The sequence below is a fragment of the Bombus terrestris genome, unplaced genomic scaffold (genome assembly GCF_910591885.1).
Source record: "Bombus terrestris unplaced genomic scaffold, iyBomTerr1.2, whole genome shotgun sequence".
NCBI lineage: Eukaryota > Metazoa > Arthropoda > Insecta > Hymenoptera > Apidae > Bombus > Bombus terrestris.
The window spans coordinates 4,529,586-4,541,279 of NW_025963553.1; positions in this window are offsets into that span (position 1 = coordinate 4,529,586).

Sequence of the window (11,694 nt, forward strand, 5' to 3'; positions counted from 1 at the left end):
GAAATAAGTCGCCACCATATCGAATAATGAACGCAAGATGGATTGGTTTTAGGTTACGCTATAGTTTTCGAGCGAGCGCAGCGAACGAGAGACGCGTAAAGGTGTGTCACAATCCAACGGTTTGGCACATACGGACATTGAAACATTCGCACCAGCACGAGGAGCCGGAAGTCTTTATCCTATTGCCTGCTGACAAATGTTTACAGTTTGTGAATAGTTTCACATAAATAGTACTATTTCCACATACTACAGTCCAATGTGATGTTCGAAGTGGCTGACAAAATAAGGTACTAACACGAAATATATGCAAGGCAATATAAGGTATATGTATACCTTGCAAATTGTGATCGTTGCTCGCTCGCTCCGCTCGCTCGTAAAAATTTAGTCCAACCTCACATACGATCCGACACGTTCGCAAATTCGAAATAAGTCGCCACCATATCGAATAATGAACGCAAGATGGATTGGTTTTAGGTTACGCTATAGTTTTCGAGCGAGCGCAGCGAGCGAGAGACGCGTAAAGGTGTGTCACAATCCAACGGTTTGGCACATACTGACATTGAAACATTCGCACCCGCCCGAGGAACCGGAAGTTTTTATCATATTGTCTAGTGACAAATGTTTACAGTTTGTGAATAGTTTCACATAAATAGTACTATTTCCACATACTACACTGCAATGTGATGTCCGAAGTGCCTGACAAAATTACGTACTAACACGATATGTATGCATATTGCAAGGTATATGTATACCTTGCAAATTGTGATCGTTGCTCGCTCGCTCCGCTCGCTCGTAAAAATTTAGTCCAACCTCACATCCGATCCGACACGTTCGCAAATTCGAAATAAGTCGCCTTCATATCGAATGACTAACGCAAGAGGGATTGGTTTTAGGTTAGGCTATAGTTTTCGAGCGAGCGCAGCGAGCGAGAGACGCGTAAAGGTGTGTCACAATCCAACGGTTTGGCACAAACTGACATTGAAACATTCGCACCAGCCCGAGGAGCCGGAAGTCTTTATCATATTGCCTACTGACAAGTGTTTACAGTTTGTGAATAGTTCCACATAAATAGTACTGTTTCCACATAGTACAGTGCAATGTGATGTCCGAAATGGCTGACAAAATTAGGTAGTAACACGAAATATATGCAAGGCAATATAAGGTATATGTATAGCTTGGAAATTGTGATCGTTGCTCGCTCGTTCCGCTCGCTCGTAAAAATCTACTCCAACCTCACAACCGATCCGACACGTTCGCAAATTCGAAATATGTCGCCACCATATCGAATAATGAACGCAAGATGGATTTCTTTTAGGTTAGGCTATAGTTTTCGAGCGAGCGCAGCGAGCGAGAGACGCGTACAGGTGTGTGACAATCCAACGGTTTGGCACATACTGACATTGAAACATTCGCACCAGCCCGAGGAGCCGGAAGTCTTTATCCTATTGCCTGCTGACAAATGTTTACAGTTTGTGAATAGTTTCACATAAATAGTACTATTTCCACATACTACAGTCCAATGTGATGTCCGAAGTGGCTGACAAAATTAGGTACTAACACGAAATATATGCAAGGCAATATAAGGTATATGTATACCTTGCAAATTGTGATCGTTGCTCGCTCGCTCCGCTCGCTCGTAAAAATTTAGTCCAACCTCACATACGATCCGACACGTTCGCAAATTCGAAATAAGTTGCCTTCATATCGAATGACTAACGCAAGATGGATTGGTTTTAGGTTACGCTATAGATTTCGAGCGAGCGCAGCGAGCGAGAGACGCGTACAGGTGTGTGACAATCCAACGGTTTGGCACATACTGACATTGAAACATTCGCACCAGCCCGAGGAGCCGGAAGTCTTTATCCTATTGCCTGCTGACAAATGTTTACAGTTTGTGAATAGTTTCACATAAATAGTACTATTTCCACATACTACAGACCAATGTGATGTCCGAAGTGGCTGACAAAATTAGGTACTAACACGAAATATATGCAAGGCAATATAAGGTATATGTATACCTTGCAAACTGTGATCGTTGCTCGCTCGCTCCGCTCGCTCGTAAAAATTTAGTCCAACCTCACATACGATCCGACACGTTCGCAAATTCGAAATAAGTTGCCTTCATATCGCATGACTAACGCAAGATGGATTGGGTTTAGGTTAGGCTACAGCTATCGAGCGAGCGCAGCGAGCGAGAGACGCGTAAAGGTGTGTCACAATCCAACGGTTTGGCACATACTGACGTTGAAACATTCGCACCAGCCCGAGGAGCCGGAAGTATTTATCCTATTGCCTGCTGACAAATGTTTACAGTTTGTGAATAGTTTCGCATAAATAGTACTATTCCCACATACTACAGGGCAATGTGATGTCCGAAGTGGCTGACGAAATTAGGTACTAACACGATATATATGCATATTGCAAGGTATATGTATACCTTGCATATTGTGATCGATGCTCGCTCGCTCCGCTCGCTCGTAAAAATTTAGTCCAACCTCACATCCGACCCGACACGTTCGCAAATTCGAAATAAGTCGCCACCATATCGAATAATGAACGCAAGATGGATTGGTTTTAGGTTACGCTATAGTTTTCGAGCGAGCGCAGCGAGCGAGAGACGCGTAAAGGTGTGTCACAATCCAACGGTTTGGCACATACTGACATTGAAACATTCGCACCAGCCCGAGGAGCCGGAAGTCTTTATCATATTGCCTACTGACAAATGTTTACAGTTTGTGAATAGTTTCACATAAATAGTACTATTTCGACATACTACAGTGCAATGTGATGTCCGAAGTGGCTGACAAAATTAGGTACTAACACGATATATATGCATATTGCAAGGTATATGTATACCTTGCAAATTGTGATCGTTGCTCGCTCGCTCCGCTCGCTCGTAAAAATTTAGTCCAACCTCACATCCGATCCGACACGTTCGCAAATTCGAAATAAGTCGCCTTCAAATCGAATGACTAACGCAAGAGGGATTGGTTTTAGGTTAGGCTATAGTTTTCGAGCGAGCGCAGCGAGCGAGAGACGCGTAAAGGTGTATCACAATCTAACGGTTTGGCACATACGGACATTGAAACATTCGCACCAGCCAGAGGAGCCGGAAGTATTTATCCTATTGCCTGCTGACAAATGTTTACAGTTTGTGAATAGTTTCACATAAATAGTACTATTTCCACATACTACAGTCCAATGTGATGTCCGAAGTGGCTAACAAAATTAGGTACTAACACGATATATATACATATTGCAAGGTATATGTATACCTTGCAAATTGTGATCGTTGCTCGCTCGCTCCGCTCGCTCGTAAAAATTTAGTCCAACCTCACATCCGATACGACACGTTCGCAAATTCGAAATAAGTCGCCACCATATCGAATGACTAACGCAAGATGGATTGGGTTTAGGTTAGGCTACAGCTTTCGAGCGAGCGCAGCGAGCGAGATACGCGTAAAGGTGTGTCACAATCCAACGGTTTGGCACATACTGACATTGAAACATTCGCACCAGCCCGAGGAGCCGGAAGTCTTTATCCTATTGCCTGCTGACAAATGTTTACAGTTTGTGAATAGTTTCACATAAATAGTACTATTTCCACATACTACAGTCCAATGTGATGTCCGAAGTGGCTGACAAAATTAGGTACTAACACGAAATATATGCAAGGCAATGTAAGGTATATGTATACCTTGCATATTGTGATCGATGCTCGCTCGCTCCGCTCGCTCGTAAAAATTTAGTCCAACCTCACATCCGACCCGACACGTTCGCAAATTCGAAATAAGTCGCCACCATATCGAATAATGAACGCAAGATGGATTGGTTTTAGGTTACGCTATAGTTTTCGAGCGAGCGCAGCGAGCGAGAGACGCGTAAAGGTGTGTCACAATCCAACGGTTTGGCACATACTGACATTGAAACATTCGCACCAGCCAGAGGAGCCGGAAGTATTTATCCTATTGCCTGCTGACAAATGTTTACAGTTTGTGAATAGTTTCACATAAATAGTACTATTTCCACATACTACAGTCCAATGTGATGTCCGAAGTGGCTAACAAAATTAGGTACTAACACGATATATATACATATTGCAAGGTATATGTATACCTTGCAAATTGTGATCGTTGCTCGCTCGCTCCGCTCGCTCGTAAAAATTTAGTCCAACCTCACATCCGATCCGACACGTTCGCAAATTCGAAATAAGTCGCCACCATATCGAATAATGAACGCAAGATAGATTGGTTTTAGGTTACGCTATAGTTTTCGAGCGAGCGCAGCGAGCGAGAGACGCGTAAAGGTGTGTCACAATCCAACGGTTTGGCACATACTAACATTGAAACATTCGCACTAGCCCGAGGAGCCGGGAGTCTTTATCATATTGCCTACTGACAAATGTTTACAGTTTGTGAATAGTTTCACATAAATAGTACTATTTCGACATACTACAGTGCAATGTGATGTCCGAAGTGGCTGACAAAATTAGGTACTAACACGATATATATGCATATTGCAAGGTATATGTATACCTTGCAAATTGTGATCGTTGCTCGCTCGCTCCGCTCGCTCGTAAAAATTTAGTCCAACCTCACATCCGATCCGACACGTTCGCAAATTCGAAATAAGTCGCCTTCAAATCGAATGACTAACGCAAGAGGGATTGGTTTTAGGTTAGGCTATAGTTTTCGAGCGAGCGCAGCGAGCGAGAGACGCGTAAAGGTGTATCACAATCTAACGGTTTGGCACATACGGACATTGAAACATTCGCACCAGCCAGAGGAGCCGGAAGTATTTATCCTATTGCCTGCTGACAAATGTTTACAGTTTGTGAATAGTTTCACATAAATAGTACTATTTCCACATACTACAGTCCAATGTGATGTCCGAAGTGGCTAACAAAATTAGGTACTAACACGATATATATACATATTGCAAGGTATATGTATACCTTGCAAATTGTGATCGTTGCTCGCTCGCTCCGCTCGCTCGTAAAAATTTAGTCCAACCTCACATCCGATACGACACGTTCGCAAATTCGAAATAAGTCGCCACCATATCGAATAATGAACGCAAGATGGATTGGTTTTAGGTTACGCTATAGTTTTCGAGCGAGCGCAGCGAACGAGAGACGCGTAAAGGTGTGTCACAATCCAACGGTTTGGCACATACGGACATTGAAACATTCGCACCAGCCCGAGGAGCCGGAAGTCTTTATCCTATTGCCTGCTGACAAATGTTTACAGTTTGTGAATAGTTTCACATAAATAGTACTATTTCCACATACTACAGTCCAATGTGATGTCCGAAGTGGCTGACAAAATTAGGTACTAACACGAAATATATGCAAGGCAATATAAGGTATATGTATACCTTGCAAATTGTGATCGTTGCTCGCTCGCTCCGCTCGCTCGTAAAAATTTAGTCCAACCTCACATACGATCCGACACGTTCGCAAATTCGAAATAAGTTGCCTTCATATCGAATGACTAACGCAAGATGGATTGGGTTTAGGTTAGGCTACAGCTTTCGAGCGAGCGCAGCGAGCGAGATACGCGTAAAGGTGTGTCACAATCCAACGGTTTGGCACATACTGACATTGAAACATTCGCACCAGCCCGAGGAGCCGGAAGTCTTTATCATATTGCCTACTGACAAATGTTTACAGTTTGTGAATAGTTTCACATAAATAGTACTATTTCGACATACTACAGTGCAATGTGATGTCCGAAGTGGCTGACAAAATTAGGTACTAACACGATATATATGCATATTGCAAGGTATATGTATACCTTGCAAATTGTGATCGTTGCTCGCTCGCTCCGCTCGCTCGTAAAAATTTAGTCCAAACTCACATCCGATCCGACACGTTCGCAAATTCGAAATAAGTCGCCTTCAAATCGAATGACTAACGCAAGAGGGATTGGTTTTAGGTTAGGGTATAGTTTTCGAGCGAGCGCAGCGAGCGAGCGACGCGTAAAGGTGTATCACAATCTAACGGTTTGGCACATACGGACATTGAAACATTCGCACCAGCCAGAGGAGCCGGAAGTATTTATCCTATTGCCTGCTGACAAATGTTTACAGTTTGTGAATAGTTTCACATAAATAGTACTATTTCCACATACGACAGGGCAATGTGATGTCCGAAGTGGCTGACGAAATTAGGTACTAACACGATATATATGCATATTGCAAGGTATATGTATACCTTGCATATTGTGATCGATGCTCGCTCGCTCCGCTCGCTCGTAAAAATTTAGTCCAACGTCACATCCGACCCGACACGTTGGCAAATTCGAAATAAGTCGCCACCATATCGAATAATGAACGCAAGATAGATTGGTTTTAGGTTACGCTATAGTTTTCGAGCGAGCGCAGCGAGCGAGAGACGCGTAAAGGTGTGTCACAATCCAACGGTTTGGCACATACTGACATTGAAACATTCGCACCAGCCCGAGGAGCCGGAAGTCTTTATCATATTGCCTACTGACAAATGTTTACAGTTTGTGAATTTTTTCACATAAATAGTACTATTTCGACATACTACAGTGCAATGTGATGTCCGAAGTGGCTGACAAAATTAGGTACTAACACGATATATATGCATATTGCAAGGTATATGTATACCTTGCAAATTGTGATCGTTGCTCGCTCGCTCCGCTCGCTCGTAAAAATTTAGTCCAACCTCACATCCGATCCGACACGTTCGCAAATTCGAAATAAGTCGCCTTCAAATCGAATGACTAACGCAAGAGGGATTGGTTTTAGGTTAGGCTATAGTTTTCGAGCGAGCGCAGCGAGCGAGAGACGCGTAAAGGTGTATCACAATCTAACGGTTTGGCACATACGGACATTGAAACATTCGCACCAGCCAGAGGAGCCGGAAGTATTTATCCTATTGCCTGCTGACAAATGTTTACAGTTTGTGAATAGTTTCACATAAATAGTACTATTTCCACATACTACAGTCCAATGTGATGTCCGAAGTGGCTAACAAAATTAGGTACTAACACGATATATATACATATTGCAAGGTATATGTATACCTTGCAAATTGTGATCGATGCTCGCTCGCTCCGCTCGCTCGTAAAAATTTAGTCCAACCTCACATACGATCCGACACGTTCGCAAATTCGAAATAAGTTGCCTTCATATCGAATGACTAACGCAAGATGGATTGGGTTTAGGTTAGGCTACAGCTTTCGAGCGAGCGCAGCGAGCGAGAGCCGCGTAAAGGTGTGTCACAATCCAACGGTTTGGCACATACTGACATTGAAACATTCGCACCAGCCCGAGGAGCCGGATGTCTTTATCATATTGCCTGCTGACAAATGTTTACAGTTTGTGAATAGTTTCACATAAATAGTACTATTTCCACATACTACAGTCCAATGTGATGTCCGAAGTGGCTCACAAAATTAGGTACTAACACGATATATATACATATTTCAAGGTATATGTATACCTTGCAAATTGTGATCGTTGCTCGCTCGCTCCGCTCGCTCGTAAAAATTTAGTCCAACCTCACATCCGATACGACACGTTCGCAAATTCGAAATAAGTCGCCACCATATGGAATAATGAACGCAAGATGGATTGGTTTTAGGTTAGGCTATAGTTTTCGAGCGAGCGCAGCGAGCGAGAGACGCGTAAAGGTGTGTCACAATCCAACGGTTTGGCACATACTGACATTGAAACATTCGCACCAGCCCGAGGAGCCGGAAGTCTTTATCCTATTGCCTGCTGACAAATGTTTACAGTTTGTGAATAGTTTCACATAAATAGTACTATTTCCACATACTACAGTCCAATGTGATGTCCGAAGTGGCTGACAAAATTAGGTACTAACACGAAATATATGCAAGGCAATGTAAGGTATATGTATACCTTGCAAATTGTGATCGTTGCTCGCTCGCTCCGCTCGCTCGTAAAAATTTAGTCCAACCTCACATACGATCCGACACGTTCGCAAATTCGAAATAAGTTGCCTTCATATCGAATGACTAACGCAAGATGGATTGGGTTTAGGTTAGGCTACAGCTTTCGAGCGAGCGCAGCGAGCGAGAGACGCGTAAAGGTGTGTCACAATCCAACGGTTTGGCACATACTGACATTGAAACATTCGCACCAGCCCGAGGAGCCGGATGTCTTTATCATATTGCCTGCTGACAAATGTTTACAGTTTGTGAATAGTTTCACATAAATAGTACTATTTCCACATACTACAGGGCAATGTGATGTCCGAAGTGGCTGACGAAATTAGGTACTAACACGATATATATGCATATTGCAAGGTATATGTATACCTTGCATATTGTGATCGATGCTCGCTCGCTCCGCTCGCTCGTAAAAATTTAGTCCAACCTCACATCCGACCCGACACGTTCGCAAATTCGAAATAAGTCGCCACCATATCGAATAATGAACGCAAGATGGATTGGTTTTAGGTTACGCTATAGTTTTCGAGCGAGCGCAGCGAGCGAGAGACGCGTAAAGGTGTGTCACAATCCAACGGTTTGGCACATACTGACATTGAAACATTCGCACCAGCCCGAGGAGCCGGATGTCTTTATCATATTGCCTGCTGACAAATGTTTACAGTTTGTGAATAGTTTCACATAAATAGTACTATTTCCACATACTACAGGGCAATGTGATGTCCGAAGTGGCTGACGAAATTAGGTACTAACACGATATATATGCATATTGCAAGGTATATGTATACCTTGCATATTGTGATCGATGCTCGCTCGCTCCGCTCGCTCGTAAAAATTTAGTCCAACCTCACATCCGACCCGACACGTTCGCAAATTCGAAATAAGTCGCCACCATATCGAATAATGAACGCAAGATGGATTGGTTTTAGGTTACGCTATAGTTTTCGAGCGAGCGCAGCGAGCGAGAGACGCGTAAAGGTGTGTCACAATCCAACGGTTTGGCACATACTGACATTGAAACATTCGCACCAGCCAGAGGAGCCGGGAGTCTTTATCATATTGCCTACTGACAAATGTTTACAGTTTGTGAATAGTTTCACATAAATAGTACTATTTCGACATACTACAGTGCAATGTGATGTCCGAAGTGGCTGACAAAATTAGGTACTAACACGATATATATGCATATTGCAAGGTATATGTATACCTTGCAAATTGTGATCGTTGCTCGCTCGCTCCGCTCGCTCGTAAAAATTTAGTCCAACCTCACATCCGATCCGACACGTTCGCAAATTCGAAATAAGTCGCCTTCAAATCGAATGACTAACGCAAGAGGGATTGGTTTTAGGTTAGGCTATAGTTTTCGAGCGAGCGCAGCGAGCGAGAGACGCGTAAAGGTGTATCACAATCTAACGGTTTGGCACATACGGACATTGAAACATTCGCACCAGCCAGAGGAGCCGGAAGTATTTATCCTATTGCCTGCTGACAAATGTTTACAGTTTGTGAATAGTTTCACATAAATAGTACTATTTCCACATACTACAGTCCAATGTGATGTCCGAAGTGGCTAACAAAATTAGGTACTAACACGATATATATACATATTGCAAGGTATATGTATACCTTGCAAATTGTGATCGTTGCTCGCTCGCTCCGCTCGCTCGTAAAAATTTAGTCCAACCTCACATCCGATACGACACGTTCGCAAATTCGAAATAAGTCGCCACCATATCGAATAATGAACGCAAGATGGATTGGTTTTAGGTTACGCTATAGTTTTCGAGCGAGCGCAGCGAACGAGAGACGCGTAAAGGTGTGTCACAATCCAACGGTTTGGCACATACGGACATTGAAACATTCGCACCAGCCCGAGGAGCCGGAAGTCTTTATCCTATTGCCTGCTGACAAATGTTTACAGTTTGTGAATAGTTTCACATAAATAGTACTATTTCCACATACTACAGTCCAATGTGATGTCCGAAGAGGCTGACAAAATTAGGTACTAACACGAAATATATGCAAGGCAATATAAGGTATATGTATACCTTGCAAATTGTGATCGTTGCTCGCTCGCTCCGCTCGCTCGTAAAAATTTAGTCCAACCTCACATACGATCCGACACGTTCGCAAATTCGAAATAAGTTGCCTTCATATCGAATGACTAACGCAAGATGGATTGGGTTTAGGTTAGGCTACAGCTTTCGAGCGAGCGCAGCGAGCGAGAGACGCGTAAAGGTGTGTCACAATCTAACGGTTTGGCACATACGGACATTGAAACATTCGCACCAGCCAGAGGAGCCGGAAGTATTTATCGTATTGCCTGCTGACAAATGTTTACAGTTTGTGAATAGTTTCACATAAATAGTACTATTTCCACATACTACAGTCCAATGTGATGTCCGAAGTGGCTAACAAAATTAGGTACTAACACGATATATATACATATTGCAAGGTATATGTATACCTTGCAAATTGTGATCGTTGCTCGCTCGCTCCGCTCGCTCGTAAAAATTTAGTCCAACCTCACATCCGATACGACACGTTCGCAAATTCGAAATAAGTCGCCACCATATCGAATAATGAACGCAAGATGGATTGGTTTTAGGTTACGCTATAGTTTTCGAGCGAGCGCAGCGAACGAGAGACGCGTAAAGGTGTGTCACAATCCAACGGTTTGGCACATACGGACATTGAAACATTCGCACCAGCCCGAGGAGCCGGAAGTCTTTATCCTATTGCCTGCTGACAAATGTTTACAGTTTGTGAATAGTTTCACATAAATAGTACTATTTCCACATACTACAGTCCAATGTGATGTCCGAAGAGGCTGACAAAATTAGGTACTAACACGATATATATGCATATTGCAAGGTATATGTATACCTTGCAAATTGTGATCGTTGCTCGCTCGCTCCGCTCGCTCGTAAAAATTTAGTCCAACCTCACATCCGATCCGACACGTTCGCAAATTCGAAATAAGTCGCCTTCAAATCGAATGACTAACGCAAGAGGGATTGGTTTTAGGTTAGGCTATAGTTTTCGAGCGAGCGCAGCGAGCGAGAGACGCGTAAAGGTGTATCACAATCTAACGGTTTGGCACATACGGACATTGAAACATTCGCACCAGCCAGAGGAGCCGGAAGTATTTATCCTATTGCCTGCTGACAAATGTTTACAGTTTGTGAATAGTTTCACATAAATAGTACTATTTCCACATACTACAGTCCAATGTGATGTCCGAAGTGGCTAACAAAATTAGGTACTAACACGATATATATACATATTGCAAGGTATATGTATACCTTGCAAATTGTGATCGTTGCTCGCTCGCTCCGCTCGCTCGTAAAAATTTAGTCCAACCTCACATCCGATACGACACGTTCGCAAATTCGAAATAAGTCGCCACCATATCGAATAATGAACGCAAGATGGATTGGTTTTAGGTTACGCTATAGTTTTCGAGCGAGCGCAGCGAACGAGAGACGCGTAAAGGTGTGTCACAATCCAACGGTTTGGCACATACGGACATTGAAACATTCGCACCAGCCCGAGGAGCCGGAAGTCTTTATCCTATTGCCTGCTGACAAATGTTTACAGTTTGTGAATAGTTTCACATAAATAGTACTATTTCCACATACTACAGTCCAATGTGATGTCCGAAGTGGCTGACAAAATTAGGTACTAACACGAAATATATGCAAGGCAATATATGGTATATGTATACCTTGCAAATTGTGATCGTTGCTCG